At 38.2% G+C, this 26782-nt stretch overlaps 1 protein-coding gene across 6 annotated transcripts in view; it reads right to left on the reverse strand.

Moving 5' to 3' along the window:
* Nucleotides 1–7268, reverse strand: part of LOC120426203 (uncharacterized) — a 92280-nt gene extending 85012 nt beyond the window's left edge. For 4 of the 6 annotated variants that reach the window (XM_039590912.2, XM_039590911.2, XM_039590907.2 and 1 more), the window contains exon 1: nt 6951–7268. The gene's annotated coding sequence lies outside the window, so the exon portion shown is untranslated. The other 2 variants (XM_039590909.2, XM_039590908.2) reach the window with 2 other exon arrangements.
* Between the last annotated feature and the right edge of the window lie 19514 nt (nt 7269–26782).

The raw sequence follows: 26782 nt of genomic DNA on the forward strand, positions 1-26782 counted from the left end.
TCCAACAGTCCCAGCGCTCCAATAAGATTGACACCCGAAACTTTCGGAAGCGTGCAAACAAAGCGGTTTGTTTACCATCTCGTGACAGCCAACATTTTTATACTCGACTTGGCTCCTTATTTTGTTGTTGTTGTTGCTCCCTCTAAACTCGCCCTGCTCTCGGAATGTAAAGTGAGCGCTCGAGAAAATTTACGAGCTGCTGGCGCCTCCCGACTGTGGAGCCGGTTTGTTGTGTTGTGTTCTCCCTTTCGATTTTCATTTTCACCACCCAAAAGAACACCCACCCACCCCTCTCCTGTTGACTCCTTTATTTTGCCGACGGTCGCCGCTGTGTTTGTGAGAGCCGGAAAAGCGCTTCTCTTCGGAGAGCGTTGGCTAATTTTGCACATGCTCATTGGGAAATGCGCTCCCAGGCTCGCTCTCTTGCTCTCGGTGCTCTTTATGAGGATATTCTGTTTTAAAATTGGGATTAGGCAATCCAATATTCTTTATTTGGTTGCTGGTGGTGGGCTCCCCGGCACCAATTCCCAACGCAGAAAGTCGATTCTGATTAGATTGGACCTCAACGGGCTCGTGTGTATGGTCCTGGTACACTCAACCCCCGGTGGTTGGTCACTTTTTCGTTTGACACTTTTTTAGTTTGTACCCCGTTGGTTGCTCAAAGTCAAACTAATAAGTGACGAACTGTAGTCTTAGCAACCATTCCAAAAACTGTCCAACTCCACGCGAAACTTATTTTTTTTTTGTTTGTAGAGCCTTAATACCACTGCGACCAATTATAGGAATATTGTGGTGTGACCCATTTTTTATAGCAAATCAGGTTAACCCATCACCATGGAACGGTGAGGGGCAGCTCCTGTTTACTGCATTTTGTCCCAGTTAGGGTCGACTTTTTTGATGAAGTCTATTACCCTACTGGGACGGAACCTAATAAAGTTGGAGGGCTGTAAGACCCCTTTCCCAAAAAAATATAATTCTGCTTTGAATCAAGGCACCGCAATTGCATAACAAGTGCTCTGATGTTTCTGTTTCCATTTGACAAAATCGACAAATAGAATCTGCAATTTTCCCCATATTAAATAGGTGGTATTTACAAGGGCAGTGGCCGGTCAATAGACCAGTGATCACCCTTAAATTCTTTTTATCTAATTTCAGTAATTCCCGAGTTGATTTCTCATTCGGGAAGATGAATTTTTTTAGCCTGTCTAGAAGTATCAGTAGTATTCCAAATAGATTTCACATTTGGGTAATTCTCCGCCAACTCACACAGCAGTTGCCCCGACCCCTCTTCGATTTGCGTGAAACTTTGTCCTAAGGGGTAACTTTTGTCCCTGATCACGAATCCGAGGTCCGTTTTTTGATATCTCGTGACGGAGGGGCGGTACGACCCCTTCCATTTTTGAACATGCGAAAAAAGAGGTGTTTTTCAATAATTTGCAGCCTGAAACGGTGATGAGATAGAAATTTGGTGTCAAAGGGACTTTTATGTAAAATTAGACGCCCGATTTGATGGCGTACTCAGAATTCCGAAAAAACGTATTTTTCATCGGATAAAACACTAAAAAAGTTTTAAAAATTCTCCCATTTTTCGTTACTCGACTGTAAAAAATTTTGGAACATGTCATTTTATAGGAAATTTAATGTACTTTTCGAATCTACATTGTCCCAGAAGGGTCATTTTTTCATTTAGAACAAAAATTTTCATTTTAAAATTTCGTGTTTTTTCTAACTTTGCAGGGTTATTTTTTAGAGTGTAACAATGTTCTACAAAGTTGTAGAGCAGACAATTACAAAAATTTTGATATATAGACATAAGGGGTTTGCTTATAAACATCACGAGTTATCGCGATTTTACGAAAAAAAAGTTTTGAAAAAGTTGGTCGTCATCGATCATGGCCATTCATGGTCACCCGCGACAGACACGGACGACGAAACAAAGAGAAACGCAAAAAGTAACTTTTTCAAAACTTTTTTTCGTAAAATCGCGATAACTCGTGATGTTTATAAGCAAACCCCTTATGTCTATATATCAAAATTTTTGTAATTGTCTGCTCTACAACTTTATAGAACATTGTTACACTCTAAAAAATAACCCTGCAAAGTTAGAAAAAACACGAAATTTTAAAATGAAAAATTTTGTTCTAAATGAAAAAATGACCCTTCTGGGACAATGTAGATTCGAAAAGTACATTAAATTTCCCATAAAATGACATGTTCCAAAATTTTTTACAGTCGAGTAACGGAAAATGGGAGAATTTTTAAAACTTTTTTAGTGTTTTTTTCGATGAAAAATACGTTTATTCGGAATTCTGAGTACGCCATCAAATCGGGCGTCTAATTTTACATAAAAGTCCCTTTGACACCAAATTTCTATCTCATCACCGTTTCAGGCTGCAAATTATTGAAAAACACCTCTTTTTTCGCATGTTCAAAAATGGAAGGGGTCGTACCGCCCCTCCGTCACGAGATATCAAAAAACGGACCTCGGATTCGTGATCAGGGACAAAAGTTACCCCTTAGGACAAAGTTTCACGCAAATCGAAGAGGGGTCGGGGCAACTTTTCCCGATTTCGTGTGAGTTGGTAGAGAATTACCCATTTGATAATTCCCGCGAAACTTACTTGAGACTACAGTGGAGAATTTCCTTTTTCCTCTTTAAAAAGTGGAGCATCAATAAGGGGCTGGCAATAAACTGCCGTCATGGTGTTGAGAACCTGGTTCAGGTGGATTTGATTCCGCTCCAAATTAACAATTCTTAGGCAACTTTAGCTTGGATAACCGTCAAATAAACATGACACATGCATCAATCCGAAGGACCACTGTACCACCACTTTCCAAACAACTGGAGCGCCAAAGACTCGTTTCCGTTTCGTTCGTTCGTCCGGTTGGCCTGTCCATCCTGGCCCCTCATTTCCATTTCCATATAGTGTTTCCCCCCCGGCCCTTCGAGAATGGAGCCTCAATCGCCTCACATCAGCTCATAGAAGAGACCGTGTTATGCAATTATAGCACCCCTATTAGTCGTTGGCATCCTAGCAGCAGCAGCAGCAGCACACAAACGTTAATCCCGGCCTCTGGTGAGCTTTGGCGTCGACTCCGCCCCCCACCCATCCCTCTCACGCCCAACCAAATGTCATTGTGTTGTGACTTTCAGGATGGGAGGGTGAACAACCCTTATGCCAACCAAAGGCAGCAAACGGTTTACTTACTGACTGAGCTAGTGTTTCCCGATTTTACAACCTTCTTGCATGGGAGGGAGGATCACTGTTGCTAGAGGGAGTTTTCATTAGAGTTTTTCGGTGCGTGTTACTGCTGAGAAACTCACATGGTTCTCGTGTGACCTGAATAGAGATGAAATAATTTTCTACTTGTTTTAATTTTGAAGATTATTTTGACTTATGATTTAGATAAGTTTTTTTGATTCCAAATTCCAACCCACTTTTTCATGTTACTTTTTTATGTAATCATATTCTTTTAGTTCGAAAGTACCGTTGAATCCTTATTCTAGTTTTGACTGATCGATGCCCGTGTGCTCTCTTGTACTAAACTTGCTGGGGTTCCTAGCTAGATAGAAGAAGAAAGTACACCGGCATCATAATATTTTGCATCAAAATTGTATAGATCAGACACTGTGTATTTAGGAGGTCGTTTTGAGTAATTTTTTTTACTCAACAAACTTTGCTTCTCTTGTTTTATGTTTATTTTGTTTAATTTTTGTATTTTCATTAGCATTTGTCTTGTTAAGTTTGTTTCTGTCAGTATTTGGCTTATCCTACTACCTTCTATCATAATCTTTTGCCTGTCTAGTTTTTCATTATTTTACTGCCAATTTTTATTTTTTTTGCTTGTTTTTCACATTAGAATGATACCAGTATCATTTGAATTATTTTTAAAAGCTTAGAGGCGTAGTCTGGGAAAATACAAAAATTACAGCAAACTTACATATAATATAGAAAATGTTAGTGAAAAACACAGCCAAAGTTGAACCCAGAAAAATGGCACTTAGTTTTTCTTAAATTTCCAACCTAAAATCTAAAAAGTTCTAATTTAATTTAATTTAAAACATTGTTTTGGCTAATTTTGAGATCAAAGCCCGCCTAGAGGCGGGGTTAGGTTGTAGAGGGTTATGAAAATATAAAATATTTCTAATGATTTGATATGTATCTGTACTTCGAACTATATTTGTATTATAAATAAAAAGTAAAAAGATCATTTGTATGTTGGGTTATTAGAATGGTTCCATGCTTAATAAATAAAAAAAGTAAAAATGATACAGAAATAATGTTTTTCATGATTAATAACTTTTCAAGAACAATTCTTACTAGTTTCAGCTATTGAAAAAATCGTAAAGTGTTTTACTTTTTCCTTGGGAATTTAACTTCTCATGCTTTTTACTTGAAACATTAGTTTAACGAAACCTGAAACATTTGTTTATTGAAATTAGATTTTTTTACCAGGACTGGAAATTGGACTGTCTATTCTCATATCATGAATTGGGGTCCATAATTTGATATCTGGTGACGTTGGGACGGTACGACATCTTCAATTTTGTTTAATTTTTAACTAAGGCTTTGCAAATATTTGAGTGTTTTTTTAATCGGCTCGAAAAACTAAGGATCCAATTCAAAAATTTATTCAAAAAACTTAAAAAGTTCAATGGTAATTTGAGTGTAAACAGCTAATTCCTCTAAGTTTAAAATCATTTTTAGCATGTTCGGGTTTGTACAATTTTTTTTTATGAATTTCAGTGAATTTTCGATGCACAGAATCTCAAATGTTGTTTTTCGTTAAATTATTTGACGAAGAATCTTACATCTAAAAAAAATTTAGTTTCATTATTTGCACCTTCAAACTCAACCAGAGAGGACGAGCAAAATTGTTTTTTAAATATTTGCATCGGCCTCAGTCTTGTATTCGATAATTTATAGATTAATAAATTAGTGGAATAGCAATGTAGAGTTTGATAGTTAGTGATTTTGAGCAAATGTTTAGATTGAACCAAAAAGGTAATTCCCATAACGAGTTTGGAATGGAATTTTTAATGGAGTTGCTTGAAAAATAGGTCAAAAATAGCAAAACATCCAATGCTTCTATTCTTTTATTGTGATTTCGCTGCAAAATAAAATAAATGTACATGAAATCTTAATTGTTCTTGTGTTTGAGCCACTTTTGGTCTGTAAAAATAACTAAGCATCTCTTGCTTTATGCATTTCTTCATTCAATTTCAGTATTTTATACGAATTGATCTTGTATAGTTTTTGCACTGAAGTGACAAAAACTAATTATTCGACGATATAATGAATTATCAGCAATAATGTTTGATAAATGTAGCATGCACTATTCTTAATCAGACGATTTGACGATTATGCAATGCAAATTTTCAATGCATTTTTCAATGGATTTCATCACCGTCAAATATCTTATTTTTAAAGACATTTTTTTTTCGTTCTGATAAGATGCAAAATTTTAGGTAAAATTATTTGTGAAGTTTATTCAAGATTCAAATACGTACCTTTGTTATTTTTATAAAATTATTTATCCTTGCGAATCTTTAAAATTTTGTTCTCAGGTGGATGAAAAAATGTAAACAAATCTTTTCCAGCCTTTTTCAAATCTGTTCAATTTAATAGTCCAGAGAACTAATAAACACAAAAAATATAAAAGTGTTACTGATTGCGCCTTGTTTTTTTTAACACTTTCTGAAACAAGTTTGTTTGAAATTTTCTGGGTCTAGTCGCAAATGCTCAATCATAGAAATTTGTTCGAGAAGTTCAATAGTTTGAAATTTACAATAGAATTTTGGTTAGGTTGATTGCAGTTATCAAAGTTCCAAAGTGTTTAAATGAATCAATGGAACCATCGAATATATATTTAGAGCTGTTGGTAATCGAATGTATATTATTCTAAAATTATTTATTCTAGAAAATAACTATCTTTGCTTTGATGCAATAAAAAAAATGAGACAAAATCATTATTAAAAAGTTGTGCTCGTCTTAAAAAAATGGATGATTCGCATTACAGATTCTTACAGATTTTTATTACAAAAACCTTCATCGCAACGACTTCCCCCACACGTCCCCTAAATCGAGCCTCAAAATCGATACAAAACGATAGATTTTCATCCTCCGATAAGAGTCGGCACTTAAAAAGGCACGTTATCAGGCTGTTTTTTTCACACGCCCCCAATGCCTCCCAAGACACCAGTCAGCCAGCCAGTGCTGTCTGTCGGCTAAAGAAAATGCAAATTTATTGATTTATTCATTTGCTGGGAGCCTCCACCACCAACCCTCCCCAACCCACACTTTTCAGGAATATCCCGGTCCCGACCCAAGGTGGGAATTGTGGTGAAGTCACGGGTCTGCAACCGCCGTCGTCGTCGTCATCGTGAAGGGTTTTACCCCACTATCGCATGGTTGAATCTGTGGTGCCACCCTTCTAATGGACCCCTCCCCCCCTTAATTCCACAGGAAGTCTGTAGTTTGTAGATTTTTGCATCGACGATTTGGAGGTTTTTCCACTCATTTTCTTGGTGGGGTTCACACCGATTTTTCACCTCGTTTTCAACGACCCCCTGCCCGTGGAAGGAACCACTTTAGGACATACACACTCCTCAGGTCGCTCGCGTGTTAAGGGTAGTTATATAAATTTGGCCAGATCCTTGCTTTTTCACTCAGCGCACGAGGGGGCGAAGCACCATTTTGCCTGCAGGACATCTCATTTTCCCATTTTCACCGTTTTTTCCACTTTGCCACGGTCGTCGCGTCGTCGTGGTTGAGAAGATTTTCCCTTCCAACGCAGCTTCCCTTTGCACACACTTTTGCACAAATACACGCGCGCGCGAGCTTAACTTAAGGGATGACCCAGCTTTTTCGTTTCATTTCATTCGATCACTGCTTAATATTTACACCCAAAATGCACTCCACTGAAAATTCCACCCAGCAAAAGAATACCTTCTTCTTGCTTTTCCTCCGATTTTCCGGTGAAAAATCTCGATAAACGAAAATTGCACGGCGAAAAAAGCGAACTTCTTTTTATCCTTTCACGAAATCGTGTGTGTGTGTCTCGTCTGCTCACAGGACCTCAAACTCAAAAACTCAACGTGTGTATGTGTGTGTGAATCGGTGTGTGTGTTTGTGTGAGAGTTGTGTGTGTGTATGCAGTTACAGTGTGAGTGTGAGTTACGGGGGGGTGTCAAACGGTGTGTGTCCGAGAGACAGCGCGCAGCGTGTCGAGGAAAAAACGGTGCTTTCGCGGATAGTTGTACGGCGTGGACTGGCGAGCAGGAAGCTTTCCGGACGGCTCCATGCTAGGGAGCGCGAGTTTTTCCCCCCGAGAGAGAGAGGGGGGATGAAAATTTGGCGTGCGAGAGAAAAAGAGCTTAAAAATATGGAGAAAATGCGAGAGCGATGAGAGAGGTCCAGCGAGAGACAATATACAGACAGGAAGAAGCACGTGAAAAGCGCGATGTGTTGGGTGCTAGGATTTTTTTTTTTTTTTTTTTTCATAAAATTATTTTTATTAGGTCCTTTTCGGTACTGGGACCTGGTTAGGACCGAGTCGGCTTTTGTAATTACATTTGACTTAATAATTACAGAGGATCTTGTGTGTAAATGTTAGTGGGAGGGGAGCCGATTACCCGCGGCCTACTCGGGGTTAGTAGGGAAGGGATTGATGTTAAAGACAAGGCGTGGGAAGGGAAGGGGGATTGTGTAGGGGTCTTGGTTGGCTCTGCTGGCCTTTGCGTTTTGTCCTCAGCCGCAACTCGGTGTCCAGCTGCTGGGGCGTTCTTGCTTTGCTTCCGGTGCAACCAGAAACGACGGCTTTGTGTGAAGGCGAGTTATACTAACTGAAGGAAAACTAACTGAAGGAAAACTAACTGAAAGAAAAACTAAATAGATATATTGGAATCTAAGAGGAACTGATAGATCGGATAGAGAACATCAAGGTCTAGTTGAGATAACGCGTCTCGCATCGGAATTTCTGGTGGTCTTCCTCGGGCCCTGAGGGTAACTTTCAACTTAATTCTGTGAGCCTGGTGATCTGGACACGCCCATACGAGATGGTCGATGTCCTGATAACCCTGCCCACAGTCGCATAAGTTCGTATCACTCATGTTGATACGGTACAGATGAGCCTTGGACGAGTAATGGTTCGACATAAGGCGGGACATCGTTCTGATGAATCCACGCGTCAAGTCCATTCCCTTGAACCAGGCTTTTCTTTGCACCTTAGGTCGTATGGAATACATCCAACGTCCCTTGGTGTCTCCGTCCCATTGTGTTTGCCAATCCAGAAGCGCACGCTGCCTCGGAAAACCGTAGCATTCTTGTAGGCTAATTGGCCTTTCAAAAATGTCTCCACTCTCAGCACCCTTCTTGGCGAGCAAGTCCGCTTTCTCATTACCCGGAATCGAGCAATGAGCGCGGACCCATACCACCGTGATGCTGAAGGACTGAGCCGCCAGGTTGTTTAAAGTCTTGCGTATTTCCGTGAGGAAAAACGCAGACTCCCTGGTCGGCTTCAGAGACCGGATAGCCTCAACAGAGCTAAAGCTATCGGTGAAGATGAAGTAGTGGTCAGGTGGCATGGTCTCGATGATTCGCAGTGCGCAGTAAACCGCGGCTAACTCTGCGACGTAAACCGAACTCGGGTCCTTCAGCTTAAAGAACAGCTGATAAGATTCATGATGAACACCGAAGCCCGTACAGCCGTCGAGCTTGGAGCCATCGGTGAAGAATCTGTTGTTTGGAGGAACATGGCTGTACTTTGATGCGAAGATCGACGGTACAACTCCCCGCAGAAGATGGTTTGGGATACCGCGAGTATCGGCTTTCATGGACGTGTCGAAGCCAATCCGGGTGCTGCTGGTTAACGGAGGCGTGCGCTGTACCGTTGTGCTCGGGCTCCACTCCCACGATGACATAAAGTCATAATATAGAAGCATGCGCCGAGACTCAACGTGAAGGTTCAGCAACGTTTCAAAATTGTCAATTACCAGTTTATTCCTGTAATCACACCGGATCAGGAACCGGTAAGACAGTTCGTAGTAACGAGTTCGCAGAGGCAGCACTCCTGCCAAGACCTCGAGGGTCATGTTGTGAGTTGAGTGCATGCATCCCAAAACAATGCGAAGACATCGGTACTGTATCCGCTGGAGAACCAACAAGCGTGATTTCGCAGCTGATTGGAAGCAGAAACTTCCATATTCCAGCACCGAGAGTATCGTTGTCTTGTACAGTCGAAGCAGGTCAGAAGGATGAGCACCCCACCGGTTGCCAGAGACGCTGCGCAGAAAATTAGTTCTTTGCAGGCACTTTTGTTTCAGGTAGTTAATGTGCTTCCCCCATGTTCCCTTCTGATCAAAGATGGTACCCATGTACATGAAGTGGTCCGACTGCTCGATAGTCTTTCCCGAGAGAGAAAGATTGAGCTGCGGCGGTTCATGCTTCCCCGTAAAAACGACCAGTTCCGTCTTCTCCGGAGAGAATTCAATACCCTTTCCAACTGCCCAATGGGCCAAGTTGTTCAGAGTATCTTGCAAGGGTTCTAGCAGATCGACTTCTTTCTTGGCAGCGATTGAAACCACTGCGTCATCTGCGTACTGTATAAGGGTGCAGTCTCCGGTCAAGCAATCATCGATGTCGCTGACGTAGAAGTTATACATGGATGGACTAAGGCGTGAGCCTTGTGCCAAACCCATGTAACTTATCCGGGTGATTGCCAGATCACCTTGCACAAAGTGCATGTGTTTTTCTGACAACAGGTTGATGAGGAAGTTGCACATCGTCGGATTGAGACCGCTCCGCCGCAGCTTTACTCCCAACACATCGATGGAGACTGAATCGAATGCACCCTTGATGTCTAGGAAGACAGAAGCCATTTGCTGTTTTTTACCACGGGCTATGTCGATTCCTGTGGCCAGCAAGGCTAGACAGTCGCTTGTTCCCTTGCCTCTCCGGAAGCCATACTGCGTGTCTGACAGCAAGTGCTCTCGTTCCATCCATGGTTCGAGGCGGTCGAGGATCATCTTCTCCAGCAACTTGCGTAGACACGACAGCAAGCTGATTGGACGATACGAGTTGTGGTCGGACGCCGGCTTACCGGGCTTTTGAATGGCAACCACCCGGACCTGTCGCCATTCGTGTGGAATTACGTTCTGCTCCACCAACGTGTTGAACAGATTCAACAGACGCTGCTTGGCGACGTCCGGAAGATTCTTCAGCAAGCTGAACTTGATCTTGTCCGGACCAGGAGCAGTGTTGTTGCCCGTCAATAGTGCTATGGAGAGCTCTACCATCGAGAAGGGGGGATTAGAATCGCTCCCATCAACAACGTCGAATGATGGTTGTGTCGGCACCGAGTCCGGGCACACCTTCTTGGCGAAATCCAATATCCACTTGTCCGATTTTTCCACACTCTCGTTCGGAACGGAACCTCTACGCATGGCCCTCGCAACGCGCCACAGAGTGCTTGGGTGCTAGGATTGACAGGTCTCTTCTCCCATAAATGTTTGAGAGTGGATGTTGACAGCGGCGCTACATGCCACGAGATTCAAACGAGATGGCCAGGCGCCAAAGGTATTTTGACAAATCATCCTAGAGATGTCATCGATGCCAAAGTTGTCATTCAAACCGAGCGTCGTTGTGATGCATTGTTTTTTCTTCTTCAAAATTTTAGAGTCTTTTTTGTGCAACATGATATTTTCTGATCAAACTTCTATGGGTACTTCTCCGCCAACTCACACAGCAGTTGCCCCGACCCCTCTTCGATTTGTGTGAAACTTTGTCCTAAGGGGTAACTTTTGTCCCTGATCACGAATCCAAGGTCCGTTTTTTGATATCTCGTAACGGAGGGGCGGTATGACCCTTTCCATTTTTGAACATGCAAAAAAAGAGGTGTTTTGCCTTCCTCACCTCACTGAGGCAAGGCTATAAAATCACTCGAAAAATGAACTTCTTAAATACTCCTCCTAGATATACCTTCACGTATACCTATCGACTCAGAATCAAATTCTCTACAAATGTCTGTGGGGATGTGTGTAGACATGATTTTTTTTCCACACGATTATCTCAGAACTGGCTGAACCGATTTTGGCCGGATCCGCCTTATTCTGTTCGTTTTGGGGTCCCCTAAGACCCTATTAAATTTTATTTTGTTTAGTGAAGTACTTTTAAAGTTATGATACGAAAAAGTTTTTTTTTAGCTACAAAAAAGGGTGATTTTTGCATAACCTCAAAGGCCGCATCTTTTTTCTTACGCGCGAGAGTCGCGCAGCATGCGTATCGCCCGGTTGCCACATTGTTTCAAATGAGAGTCTGCATCTCTTCTTGAAAAGTTCTGTATAGATTATGAATCAAATCGTCGTCATGTCTCGATTACATGAACTTTTAAGTAAATAAAAAACTAATAAGACACTTAACACTTAGACTTATTAACTAAGTTGATAACTTAATAAAAGTAAAAATGTAAACCGAATAATAATTACTCTCCGCACCATTTTCGGGGAAACGGTGCTTGTGGTGCTTGCGCTGTTCAATTTATGTTTGCGGAACTGGCTTCACTTCCCAATGAAATGTTTGTCAAAGTTTGTTTATATTTATCGCGTAAAAAAATCGTTCCGACGACGGAGTTTTTCTTAATTTGGGCGCTGCCTGAGTTGGCCCGGGTTCGATTGTCGTGCGTGCGCATCGTAGAACTTTTGTATTTCCTCAGCTGACCCAGCTTCGCGAATCGCCAGGTAGGTCCAATCTGTCCCAATTTAAAGCTTTTTGACCAGCTCGAACCGGACGATTTTAGGACATGGACCAGACCGTGGCGGCCACCCAGGACTCGCTGCTCGGGCTGTTTGATGCGCTGACGCAGTTTCAACGTGGTATTCTGGAAATGAGGCGACGGATGCGGTGCTACTAGGAATGAGCTGTGCCAATTTGGTCGAAATCTGACGTCCCTGACCGTTACGGTTAGAACAGCGGAAGAGAAGGATGCCCTCGCTGGAGATTTTGTCGGTGCATCACGCGGAACGGCTCACCCGGATCGGCTCTGGCCAGTTGACCAACACGCGGCTTAAGCACGTCAGTCTGAACGACATCCACGATTGGGTCCGGCTGAAGGGCAGATGCGGCACAGTTGAGCGGAAGTCTTTGGCGCGGTTTAGCAGGCAACGGTGTTGCTGTTTTTGCACCAGAGCAGCATCCGGGTTGAGTTTGGCTGCGATTGTCTGTCGGCGTGGATCTTGAACCTGCAGTATTTTTTGGGCGTGCGACGTGATCAAGGGTATGCTGCTGCACCTAAATGTGGTGTGCACGGTGTTGAGGCAGGTCCAGCTGGGCCTGATGGCGACCATCGACGATGCCATCCTGATGACGCTCTGTCTCAGTCTCCTCCGACTGGCGCTGTTGATCGTGTTCCGATGTCCCGTTACTGATGAATCAAATGTAAATGTGAAATTAAACGTAAATTTCCGGCTAGTACCTTCCTTGACATTCAGTTCTAATTTTGAGTGTATCTCTAATTCAAGCTCTTTTTTCAATTTGCCTTATTGTGACAAGCCCTTTTCAAACATACTTCAATATCTGCAAACAATTTTGCCAGCAATAGTTTCCAGTTAAAGGCTAGTATGCAGATCGGAAGGAAAGGGGTCAAGAAACAGCTTTACGAACAGCAGAACAAAGGAGTGGGAACGATTTCTTGGGGCTTTTCTTCACCCTCTCTGGCTTGCTTTCGCTGCCACTGCTGGCCTTTTGATTTTTTTCTTGACCGGTTCCTTCCGAAGTGCGTGTACCGCTTAAATGAAAATTAATAATATTCCTTGACCAATAAAACAACAAATTACAATAATAAAATGATATTGTTTTGTTAAATATATTTTTCTGAATAAAAATCCTTTTTTCAGAATCAAAAAGAACCAATTTTTGAATAATCCAATTTGAATCGCCCTTCACTGAAAATACGCCACACTTTTTGCCTTCCTCACCAAGGCTATAAAATCACTCGAAAAATGAACTTATTAATTTGACCTCGTAGACCCACCTTCACGTATACATATCGACTCAGAATCATGTTCTGAGCAAATGTCTATGTGGATGTGTGTAGGTGGGTGGACAAAATTTTTCACTCGATTATCTCCGGACTGGATGAACGGATTTTGACCGTATTAGTCTCATTCGATCCGTCTTGGGGTCCCATAGGTCTCTATTTAAAATCAGCAAGTTTAGTTAAGTACTTCAAAAGTTAAAAAAACGATGTTGGCGTATGTCCGGAAGATTGCAAAAAGGGTGGTTTTTGCAAGAAAACCTATCATGTTACACATTTTCAGAAAGGTATTGAAAAGACTTTTCCAATAAGCCCAAAACATTGAAGATCTGACAATCCTATCAAAAGTTATTAGCACTTAAGTGTTATTTATACACTTTTTGGAGGCCGTATCTCAGATATTGTGATAGAAATATTGTCTGAATCTTCCATGCAAACTATCGTTGGATAGGTTTTTTATCAGACCTTGCCGATGAGCCCGAAATATTGAAGGTCTGCGAACCCTATCAAAAGAAATGAGTAATAAAGTTGTTAAAGTAATAAGTTGTTGTTAAACATGTTAAGGGGGAATGTTGCTATTTTTACTGAATCTATTGACTTTATGAATGTGAGGAAGGCACCAACCACCTAAAGGTGGATTAAGTAACGTTTTTCATTAATTTGCAGCCTGAAACGGTGTCAAAGGGACTTTTATGTTAAATTCTACGCCCAATTTGATAGCATACTTAGAGTTCCGAAAAATACGTATTTTTCATCGAAAAAAAAACCCTAAAAACGTTTTAAAAATTCTGCCATTTTCCGTTACTCAACTGTAAAATTTTTTGTAACGTGTCATTTTAAAGGAAATTTAATGTTATTTTCGAATCTACATTGACCCAGAAGGGTCATTTTTCATTAAGAACATTTTTTTCATTTTGAAATTTCGTGTTTTTTTTTCTAACTTTGCGAGGTTATTTTTTAAAGTGTAATAATGTTCTACAAAGTTGTAGAGCAGACAATTACAAAAAAAAAAAAAAATGATAGGTGAACATAAGGGGTTTTCTTATAAACGTCACGAATTATCGCGATTTTACGAAAACAAAAGTTTTGAAAATGTTGGTCGTCGTTGATCATGGCCGTTCATGGTCACCCGCGATAGACACGGACGACAAAACAAAGAGAAACGTAGAAAGTAACTTTTTCAAAACTTTTTTTTTCCTAAATCACGATAACTCGTGTTTTTTCCAAGCATACCCCTTATGTTTATATATCCAATTTTTTGTAATGGTCTGCTCTTCAACTTTGTAGAACATTATTATACTCTAAAAAACAACCCTGCAAAGTTAGAAAAAAACACGAAATTTTAAAATGAAAAATTTGGTCAGATTCGAAAAGTACATAAAATTTCCCTTAAAATGACAAGTTCCAAAAAAATTTACAGTGAAATAACGGGAAATGGCAGAGTTTTTAAAACTTTTTAAGTGTTTTTTGATGAAAAATACGTTTTTTTTTGGAATTCTGAGTTGGTCCTCAAATCGGGCATCCGATTTTATATAAAAGTCCATTTGACACCAAATTTCTATCTCATCACCGTTTCAGGCTGAGAACTAACTGAAAAACACAATCCTTTTTCGCATGTTCAAAAATTGAAGGGCCTCCTCGCCCCTCCGTCACGAGATATCAAAAAACGGACCTCGGATTCGTGATCAGGGACAAAAGTTACCCCTTAAGACAAAGTTCAATGCAAATCGAAGAGGGGTCGGGGAAACTTTTCCCGATTTCGTGTGAGTTGGTTGAGAATTACCCTGTTATGATCAACGTGTTTCAAAACTACAAGAAAATCGACAGATTTTTTAAAGGAACAGATTTTTTTGATCTCTAAGATCACTGTCTTTGTTTGTTTTTTTTTTTTTGCATAAATTCAATTTCGTTGCAAAAACAAAATTTCTGTACATCGTCAGTTGAGTGCTATCTTGTGACAACGACCATTTAGTACTATTCGAGAAAATCGATTTTCAAAGTTTGATGATAAATATTTTCAAAGCTATGAATGGCAGAGCCAATCTTTTTGAAGCAATCGGTTCGTATGCTATCGCTTAATAAACGCTCCAAGTTTTAACTAATTTGGCTACACCAGTTAAAAGATACAGTAAATTATGTAAACAAAAATCCGAAAAGCACGTGTCACAAGTGTGTTTCGAAAGTAAAATTGTACTTTTTTTTTCGTCACAAGTGTGCACAGAATTTTGATAATAAATTGGTCTATGTCACAAGTGTGTGTTGCGATATCCGGGAAACGGAAGCGAGTATCCAAAATCGGGTTAAAGCATCTTGTAGTGTTTGTTAAGTATAGCAAAACGTCATCATTAACTCATTTTCGACCAAAATGGTCTATGTCACAAGATAGCACACAGCTGACGATATTTCACTACAGTGCTCTAACGCAATATATTGTAGAAAATTGATAGATTAGTAAAATATTTGCTAAGCAAAACAGCAGTTTTTAACAAGGAATGTTCAATTTACACTGAGGTTTTAATTGAATTTATTGCAAAAAACTCTCAGCAATCGAAGGCAATTGTCAGTTTTCCCGTGAGTGCTGGTCCAAAGAGTTAAAGATGCATTTTAAAACTTCAAGCGATACATTTTCATATCTGGCAACACTGTAAATTATGACTACCCAAAAGTTGACTTTTTTTCTCATAAGAAAGTGCATTTAAAAAATGTTTTTTTTTTCAAAAATCTCAAAAAAGAGGGGGTATTACGGGTGGGGGTTATAAATTTCGGGAAAACCGGGATAAAATAAAATAGCTTGGAATCCAGAAATTCCCGGTTTTGTATAAATACCGGAAAATCTCGGGATGGACGCACTATTGATTTGATTTCATTTATATTCTGAATTAAACAATTGAATTTAAATATTTATATTAAATTTGGAACTTGAGGAGAGAAATGACCAAAATCATAATGTAACGATTCTGCGTTGCACACGAAACGTTCAACAGCTTAAGCGCCACTTCCAAACGGAAGGCTGTTGTCGCAGTTGGAGGTCCGGCTAGAAACTCTCTCTTCGGGCAGGCTAAAACGGAGTGGCACCAACCAAAATGTTCATCAAACTAACCCAAAACTAAAGACCGAAAACTAAGATTTTGTACTATTGAAAATTGTGAAAGAAAACCAAGATTTGAGCTGATATTTGTGTGTATTTATTGATTTAGCTGAAACTATTGCGATATGTGACTTCGTTTACGAACTGACTTCGACCCAAGTTCACTAAGGACCGACTTAATTTGTATTATTTGTATTAAAAGAAAAGAATAAAGATTATATTTTATCTCTCAGATTAAAAGAAAAAAAACTGAGGCCAGAAACATTTGTAGTTTTGATTATATTTTTTTATTGGGAGGAAAAGCCAAGCTAAAAAACCTCCATCTTTTGCGTGGACAATTCAACTCAGTCCAGGTGTGATCCTAATCCTTTTTCCCTACTCCTTCTGACCGCTAAACGTCCCTATTTCCCTATCCGGTTCCTAAACGTCCCTACGGAGTTCGTTACTTGCGATTTGTGCGGTGCTCCCACGATGTGTCGACAATTCCGGTCCGATGTCGGCTGGACCGATCGGCGAAGGCGGGCCGATTCTTGAAGCGTGTGAGGCGAGGCGAGGCGTTACCGGCTCAGGCGTACGGTTGAGCGCCGGCGCGTGTTGTTGTTGCGGCTTTGGCGTCCTGCCGATAGATGGTGCTAGTTGTCGGGGCTTAAATCGGTCAAATGCACATGTGTTGGTGGGTCAGTGTATGCTGAGGGGCGTCATTGATCCAACAAGGACCTGCTACCAACTCAGGCGTGCGTTTCCGGAAGTCGTGGGAGTATTGAGCCGAAGCTAACCCACCCCGAAAGCAAACACGTGGCAGAGGGGTTACGGACGTGTAGCGTTATCCGATCCCACACTGACCTCTAGCGTTCGATCCCAACGTGCTCTCGCTAAAGTGCTACGAGATGGCGTCCTAGACCGACTAAGGCGTTACCGGTGTGACGTTTTTCCGGTTGCCGCTGGGGGTGGCAATAGAGCTGTGCCAACAGCGAAAAGCGACGGGCTGTCCCCAAATTCCGACACACCAAAAGATTCTCAAAGTTCAAGATTAACAAACACTTCACTTCCGGTTCCAAAAAACTGCTTCCGATCCAGGATTGCGCTCCCAGACGACCACGGTTGGGCTTTCCAGCTCCAGATAAGCCACCCACGTTGATGGGTTCCTAAATCTTTCTCACTCGTTCTGATTGCGGCGGCCTCACACCTGCAAATTTCTCTTGCCAACTAGGCTCGATCACAGATCTGCCTCGAAAATTCTTCACACCTCGACTCTTCAAGACGCACTCAATGCGGTTAACTTTCAAAAAAATCACTGCCACGATTTCACCTGATCGCAATTGACGACGATCAGAGGACGCGAAATATCACGGTCGTAATTAAACTTTTTTAAACGATCCGGACTGTGTCACGAGTTCTGCCAAAGTGAACGAGAGTCAGTCTTCATCGCTTGTACGAACCGACAATCTTAGTTTTCTCCCAAATTTTACTACAAAAGACTTTTTCATTTTGCTCTCTTTCTTGTTAATTTTCAAGGACAAATTGAGCTTCAAAAATTTACACAGGAGATGCTTCCCTAATGGCTTTAATTGCAAACCGAACACAATTTGTTTAAAAATCATTTATAACGAACAAAACGGTGCAAAATTGGGTTTCTGCTATCCTCCCATAGGTGGCGACGATCAAAAAGCAAAGTTTCCCTAATTTGGTGCGTGTCCTAGCTGACCCAACATATCTTAGCAAACATACATACAGGGACTCACAATGATGTGGTTACAATAAATATAAAACGAGCATAACATGTAGTTTTAGATTAAGGTATTTGTCCCTATTTTGGGCCTACTAAGCCGAGTGCACTTTTAATTTGATGTATTCTGAAAGGCTGCTATAGGCAGTAGGGTGGGTCATTTTTTTCGAAAGTGCTTGGATCCGGCTGAAATAAGGGCCATCTTGTAGGGGGTACCCATAGGGACTCTCATACCAAGTTTGAGCGCATTTGGTTGAAAACTGGATTGTCGCTCGGGGGTTAAAGTTTACATGGAAATTACTATGGGAAATGCGCGATTTTACTTCAAACGCTTCTACAAGCTAAGCGACAAACTTTAGTCCACACTTACACTAGGTAGCCGTGTCGGGGGTGGTCCAAGGAACATTTTTCTCTAAGGGTTCATGGTTATACGTTCAACCCTGAGCTTGCGCAACGCAGATTTATCCGGCGGCGCCGGATTCCTTCAAAATCTCCGTTTTTATGGTCAACGCATGCTACGAAACTATGAAGCATTGTGTAAATAAATGGCAAACACGACGCCAAACGTCAACCCAATGGAAGCAGAAAACAACAGGCAAATATTCGTCATACAGTTTCCTGTTGAATGGGATGGAGCTCATGTCCACATTAACGCTCAAAGGTATGAAAATAAAAAAACCTATAGTTAAACCGGAACCCAAAATTTTCTTGATTTCAGGACATGGTGCGAAAAAATTTGTCGGGTGGTGGTGTTATTGTACGGGAAACCACGATCACTTCGGCGTCCGGTGGGAGGCTGGGCAAACTTGGTATGAGAGTCCCTATGGGTACCCCCTACAAGATGGCCCTTATTTCAGCCGGATCCAAGCACTTTCGAAAAAAATGACCCACCCTAATAGACAGCCTTGCTTATATTAATTGAATAAGTTGGTTTTGTAATGCAAATGTTCTTACTTAATCACATTTTTGACTTAAGTACCTTATACGCACGATCTAGCCCCAGCTCGTACAGTACAGCCGCACAAATTCGGTCGACAAACATGCTAAATCGTTAATGATGTTTTAAGCCATAAATCAACATTAGAATGAATGATTTCACTTGAAAAAACGGAATCGACGTAACACCTTATAATGTGGCCCTCTTAAACCTTGCGATTTCGTCAACGGATCCACAGGTGTGTATCGTTCTTTTTGCGACAAGACTCCGCCTCCCGGGTCTCCAAAGTGGCACGGGGAGAGCACCGAATACCTAAATTAATACTTTGAATTTTTGCGTCTGCCTCGGGATTCGAACCGGCGACCTCTGGATTGTGAGTCCAGTGTGCGGTCCGATTGATCCACACAGGCAGACTATTTCACTTGAAGCCTCGATTATCCGAAGTTTCGATTATCCAAAGTTCGATTATCCGAAGGTTTGTATGGTATGTGTTTTATTTTTATGGTTTATTTTCTTATTTTTAACATTTCATTTAAGTTCTGCGACCCCATTTTGGTCAATTTTGAATGGTTGACTTACTGTTAAATTAATTTTTTTCGATATTTCATCACCACCATTTTGGATTTCAAAAATTAAATCATTTTGGAGTAGTTTGGACTCAATAATCAAAAATAAGAAAACGAAAAAAAATGATAATAATTTATTTTAAATAAAATCAAATTTGGTTCATACAATTTATTGAGATATGTTTTGTTACATTAATCTAAGAAAAAAATCATTAGGCTGGTACAAATTTTATTTAAAGTTTTATTATAATTTAAAATAACGTATAGGATGTAACAAAAAATACTTTTTGGCGGGCATTCAGGAGTTTGTTCCTGTGGGCATACTGAGCCCAAATCCTAAATATGAGCTTGATTGGACGTAACAAGAGCTGGCGCTCTGCATTTGAATTTTAAATGGGATTTAACCCGTAAAAAGAGATTTTTTCAAAAATGACAATTTTTTAGGCACTTTGACCACTGAAGCGTATTTTCAACATCACTGGAAGGCCAGATCCTTGCGCATCTTTTGGTATAAATAACATTGAAGTTTGGGGCACCCTGGAGCGCGGCAAAGACCTTCAAAATTTGACAATTTTTCGAAAAGTTGTCTCCTTTAAAAAATATATGCGTCGCACCTCACGACGCCCGAGACGCCATTTGATTTTGCTGGGACCGATTTTTCACAAAATTGCCAAACTTGACTAAAATAAGAATAAGACAAAAGGTAAGAATCCGATAACTATGGCGCCCTCCAAAGGTATAAAAGTAAAATAGTTGTTTTTCTCCATACATTATGACGATTTTTCCTAAATGAACTTCAAGCGATTTGAGGGAGGGGTTCCCGTGGTCAGAATGAGCTCAAATTTGGAATTCAGCCTAGTCATGGTCCTATCTTGGAATTTGGGGGGTAGCCCCGACGTAGCTCGGATTTGGACCACCCTGATGTTTTTAATACTGAGTTGTTAGGTTTACATAAAGGTGGGTCTACGAGCTTCATAAGTGCAGTGCTTCTGGGGACGCGCAGTCCTGTTTTTTCGTGATAATTTTCGTCGTAAATGATCGTAAAAATTTATTCCAACTTTCAATTTTAGTATTAATTCATCAATCTATCGATTTTATGAAGAGTAAAGCGTCATTTATTTACTATTTTTGAAATTTGCTCGCGTTATCTAAATTGTACAAACAGTAAAAATATATTGATAAGTCCAGCCCATGGCGCTACTGCTCGGTTGGCACGCGTTCGATTAAAACAAAATTTTTAAATAATCAATTATTTATCTTTCCGCAGCCGGCTGCCTAAGATTTAAAATTTCAACCGATAAACAAAATGCTCATGGTCACATCACTGCCACTAGTGAATCCTGACCTCATACCCATCTACTAACCCCCTCAAAACTCATGTGATACTTTGTCGGAGAAGCAGTCGATTGGGCGGTCTCTATCACTCAAGTATCGGACTAACATTCCCATCCACTTCCCCGTGACCCTACCACTGGTCGTGGCCGGCGCCGGATCAGCATGATAGGGGCCTTTGAGAAGTTGCGAAGCGAGGAAAGATAGCACCCACTCATCTTCCACGGCTCGTGGATGTAACTTCTGGAGGTCCTGGTCAATAACCTGCCCACCATTGAAAAAACGGCTAAAATCCACTTTTGGCAAAAACGAGATATTAGCACCAGTTGGTAGAGGATGTTCCAACGCATCTCCTGGAACTTGAATTTCACTGAAATAGTGTTTAGACTTGGCTGCCGATGCGAAAAACCAAACGGCTAATATGCCAATCTTACGGGAAATTGCCTTGACGGAGATTTAGCATAGCATAGCATTGGTGTCTACCCGTAGTTGCTACTCTGTTATTGACCAGGACCTCCAAGAATTGCTCCGTGGACCACAGATGAAGAGTAGGAACCAATCATCACCACTTCGCAACTTTCAAATGTCCCTATCATGCTAGCCAATCACAGCGCCGGCCACGACCAGTGGTAAGACACGGGGGAAGTGGATAGGAATTTTAGTCCGATACTTGAGTGATGAAGACCGCTAAATCAGCTGCGTCTTCGACAAAGTATCACGTGAGGTTTGAGGGTGTTAGTAAGATGGGTGTGAAGCCAGGATTCACCGTGGTAAGTGATGCGGCCGGTCAAATCTATTTATAGTCCTTAATTCTTCGTATGTTCTTGGATTCATTTTTGGAAGCTTTCCAATTCGGTTCACCAAGCTTTTTGTGGTGAATTCTGGTCGTGTTGAAAGTTCAATATTCGCCTAACAATTATGCAACCAGTGTCCTTGAATTCAACTTGCATTCAATATTGCATTTTCCTGTTCTTAGGTTCACACAGATTCCAATCAAGATTCTTGGATTCTTATAGCAGGTTAGCATTTTTGTCTGCTGACCCAAAGGACGGGGGATCGAACCCCGCCGCGAGCTAATGAATTTTTCGTTCATATTCAAGTGTTCAGAATTATTCCTTCTTTCCATAATTTCTCGATAGAGGCAGATGGGAATCGAACCCAGAACCTTCCGCTTACAAAGCGAACAGCGTAACCATTCAGCCACGCCTACACGCAAAACGGACATTAGGTATAAATTCCTAATTTTTAGGTATAATCGAACCTGACTGCAATAAGGTATTTTATTACTAATCGGCTATTAGTAATAAAATTACTAATAGCGTTTTAGTACGAGAATTCCTATATTTTAGGTATAATTGTAGAACCAAAATACCTTAATTTTAGGAATTTTCTGGAAAAGTGAGGGAACCAAAATTACTAATATTTAGGTATAATCCAAGATGGCGGACCATGATTATTCCTTATTTTTAGGTATAAATACCTAAATTTGAGGTATTTTCTGGAAAAGTGAGGGATGCAAAATTACTGATATTCAGGTATAATCCAAGATGGCGGACCATTATTATTCCTTATTTTTAGGTATAAATACCTAAATTTGAGGTATTTTCTAGAAAAGTGAGGGATCCAAAATTACTGATATTCAGGTATAATCCAAGATGGCGGACCATTATTATTCCTTATTTTTAGGTATAAATACCTAAATTTGAGGTATTTTCTAGAAAAGTGAGGGATCCAAAATAACTAATATTTAGGTATAATCCAAGATGGCGGACCATGATTATTCCTTATTTTTAGGTATAAATACCCAAATTTGAGGTATTTTCTGGAAAAGTGAGGGATGCAAAATTACTGATATTCAGGTATAATCCAAGATGGCGGACCATTATTATTCCTAATTTTTAGGTATAAATACCTAAATTTGAGGTATTTTCAGAAAAAGTGAGGGATCCAAAATTACTAATATTTAGGTATAATCCAAGATGGCGGACCATTATTATTCCTAATTTTTAGGAATAAATACCTAAATTTGAGGTATTTTCTGGAAAAGTGAGGGATCCAAAATTACTGATATTCAGGTATAATCCAAGATGGCGGACCATGATTATTACAAATTTTTAGGTATAGATACCTAAATTTTAGGTATTTTCTGGAAAAGTGAGGGATCCAAAATTACTGATAATCAGGTATAATCAAAGATGGCGGACCATGATTATTCATATTTCTAGGCATAAATACCTAAATTTGAGGTATTTTCTGGAAAAGTGAGGGATCGAAAATTACTTATACTTAAGAATAATCAAAGATCTAATTAGGTATTATCCAAGAGATATGCAGGCAAAAGAAAACAATGGTTTATATGATATTAATATTTTTATTTACATCAAACACAACTATTTCATAAATGTTCTCACCTAAAAATAAATATTAAAATTTAAATTATATTTTAATCTTTTAATGTATTTATATCTTAAATATTAAATTTATCTATTTTTTTATATTTAAGTTTTTATGTTATAATTTTTTAATGGTTAAATATTTTAGTATTTTAATATTTAAATATTTTAGTATTTTAATATTTAAATATTTAAATATTTTAATATTTTAATATTTTAATATTTTAATGTTTTAATATTTTAATATTTTAATATTTTAATATTTTAATATTTTAATATTTTAATATTTTAATATTTTAATATTTTAATATTTTAATATTTTAATATTTTAATATTTAAATATTTAAATATTTACATATTTTAATATTTTAATGTTTTAATATTTTGATATTTTAATATTTTAATATATTAATATTTTAACATTTTAATATTTTAATATTTTAATATTTTAATATTTTAATATTTTAATATTTTAATATTTTAATATTTTAATATTTTAATATTTTAATATTTTAATATTTTAATATTTTAATATTTTAATTTTTTAATTTTTTAATATTTTAATATTTCAATATTTTAATATTTTAATATTTTAATATTTTAATATTTTAATATTTTAATATTTTAATATTTTAATATTTTAATATTTTAATATTTTAATATTTAAATATTTAAATATTTAAATATTTAAATATTTAAATATTTAAATATTTAAATATTTAAATATTTAAATATTTAAATATTTAAATATTTAAATATTTAAATATTTAAATATTTAAATATTTTAATATTTCATGTTTTAATATTTTAATATTTTAATATTTTAATATTTTTTAATATTTAAATATTTTAATATTTAAATATTTTAATATACTTCTATTTTAATATTTTAATATTTTAATATTTTAATAATTTAATATTTTAATATTTTAATATTTTAATATTTTAATATTTTAATATTTTAATATTTTAATATTTTAATATTTTAATATTTTAATATTTTAATATTTTAATATTTTAATATTTTAATATTTTAATATTTTAATATTTTAATATTTTAATATTTTAATATTTTAATATTTCAATATTTGAATATTTGAATATTTAAATATTTGAATATTTTAATATTTGAATATTTTAATATTTTAATATTTTAATATTTTAATATTTTAATATTTTAATATTTCAATATTTTAAAATTGTAATATTTTAATATTTTAATATTTTAATATTTTAATATTTTAATATTTTAATATTTTAATATTTTAATATTTTAATATTCTAATATTTTAATATTTTTATATTTTAATATTGTAATTTGTAATTGTAATTTGTTGTTTTATTGGATACGGCAACTTGTCAGTGTGAACTTTACATCAAGTCAAGGAAGGATTTTAATTTTTAAATTAGTTATTTTCCAAGAGATATGCAGGCAGAAGAATAAAATTGTTTAAATGATATTAATATTTTTATTTACATAAAACACAACTTTTTCATAAATGTACTTACCTAAAATAAATATTTAATGATTTGAATTTTTAACATTATAATTTTGTATAATATTATAAAATATGTTGGTTCTTTAATATTTTAATATTTATTTATTTTAAATATCTTTTATTATTTTAACATTTTAATATTTTTACAACTGCAATATTTTAATCTTTAAATATTTGAGATTGTAGAATATAAGATTTTTTTGGAGTTTTATGATGTTTGGAATTAAAGATTTTTAAAATTTTCTCTCTCTCTCTCTCTCTCTCTCTCTCTCTCCCCTCTCTTTCTTTCTCTCTCTTTCTGTTCCCCACATTCTCTCTCTTCCCTTCCCCTAAATTCTACTAATGATTTGAATTTTTAACATTATAATTTTGTATAATATTATAAAATATGTTGGTTCTTTAATATTTAAATATTTATTTATTTTAAATATCTTTTATTATTTTAACATTTTAATATTTTTACAACTTCAATATTTTAATCTTTAAATATTTGAGATTGTAGAATATAAGATTTTTTGGAGTTTTATAATGTTTGGAATTAAAGATTTTTAAAATTTTCTCTCTTTCTCCCCTCTCTTTCTTTTTTTTCTCTCTTCCTGTTCCCCACATTCTCTCTCTTCCCTTCCCTTAAATTCTACTTTTTCTCTTTCTCTCCTACCCTCTCTCCCTCTCTTTCTCTCGCATATTATCTCACATCTCTCTTTCCCACTTTCTCTCTACCTCTCCTACTCTCTCTCCCTCTTCTACTCTCCTTCTCCCTCTTCTACTCTCTCTCTCTCCCTCTCTTACTATCTCTCCCTCTCCTACTCTCTCTCCAACTTTATCTCTTATCTCTCTCTTTCTTCATATTTGCCCCTCTCACTTTCCACTTTCTCTCTCTCTTACTTTCTATCTCTCTCTTTCTCTACCCTCACCCTATCTCTCTCCCACATTTTCTGTCCCTCTTCCCCTCCAACCTTCTTTCACAAACTCCCCCTTTCTCTCCCATTCCCACTTTCTCTCTCCCTTTCCCATTTTCGCTCTCTTTCACTCCCTCTTCTCTCCCACTTTTTGTCTCCCTCTCATCTTCTCTCTCCCACTTTCTCTTTCTTTCTCTCTTTCTCTTCCTTTACCCCCACCCCTCTCACTTTCAGTCTCTCATACACACACGAGCACACACACACACGAGCACACACACACACACACACACACACACACACACACACACACACGAGCACACACACACACACACACACACACACACACACACACACACACACACACGAGAACACTTTCACAAACGCATACATACATACACCCGCAACGTCCAACCTAATCACAAAAAGATAAAAATTGGTTCGTCAAACTCAAACTCGATACAATTTTTTATTCGCACAATCCCCTCGGGTGGGGTCCGTTTCCAGCTCTTCCGCAAACATCCGTCCTCCAGAGCACGAGAGGGAAGAGGCGGCTTTTTTAATCTCGCCGGGAGTTGAAGGTTCCGTCCTCCTGCTCCTCCTCTTCCACAAGCACGCGAGCCACACTTCCTCTAATAAGGATGCTCCGGGTTCCGTTCTCCGTGCAGAACCGGAGAACCACTTTTCTTCCTGCACAAAACTTACCTTGCCAAAGTTCCTAAGTTTTCAGCAGCACCGCGGAACACCAATTCACAGCCACGAAATTATTTTGTTTTGACTTGTCAAAACGAGAATCGCAATTTTTGAACTAAAAAAAATACTAAAATTTAGGAATTTTTAAGAAGTACTTCTATGTTCTAAAAAAATCCTAAATTTTAGGAAGAAAAAATACTAATTTTTAGGTATAATTTGACAAGCTAGAACATAAGTTCAAAAAATACTAAAAATTAGGAATTTATACCTAATGTCCGTTTTGCGTGTACCCCCCAAATTGCCTTGACGGAGATTTTGTGACAAACACTAAAACGCGTTTTTCTCGGAATACTTGATTTGGCATAATAGCCGAATTTTCAATTATGGGCAGTAACGGAGTAGCAACTGCGGGTGGGCACCTATGCTTATGCTTATGCTTTAGGTGGGTCTACGAGCTTCATATGAATAGTTCATTTTTGGAGCAGGATCCTCAGTGAGAAAGGATGCCAACTAAAAACCAATTTCTTCCCATATGAACCGGTCAAAACAAATCTTCGTCCTACACTTCATTGCTGCTGTTACGAAAACCTCACACCCACTTTTCACCACACCAACCAAGC

The sequence above is a fragment of the Culex pipiens genome, chromosome 3 (assembly GCF_016801865.2).
Source record: "Culex pipiens pallens isolate TS chromosome 3, TS_CPP_V2, whole genome shotgun sequence".
NCBI classification, from domain to species: Eukaryota; Metazoa; Arthropoda; class Insecta; order Diptera; family Culicidae; genus Culex; species Culex pipiens.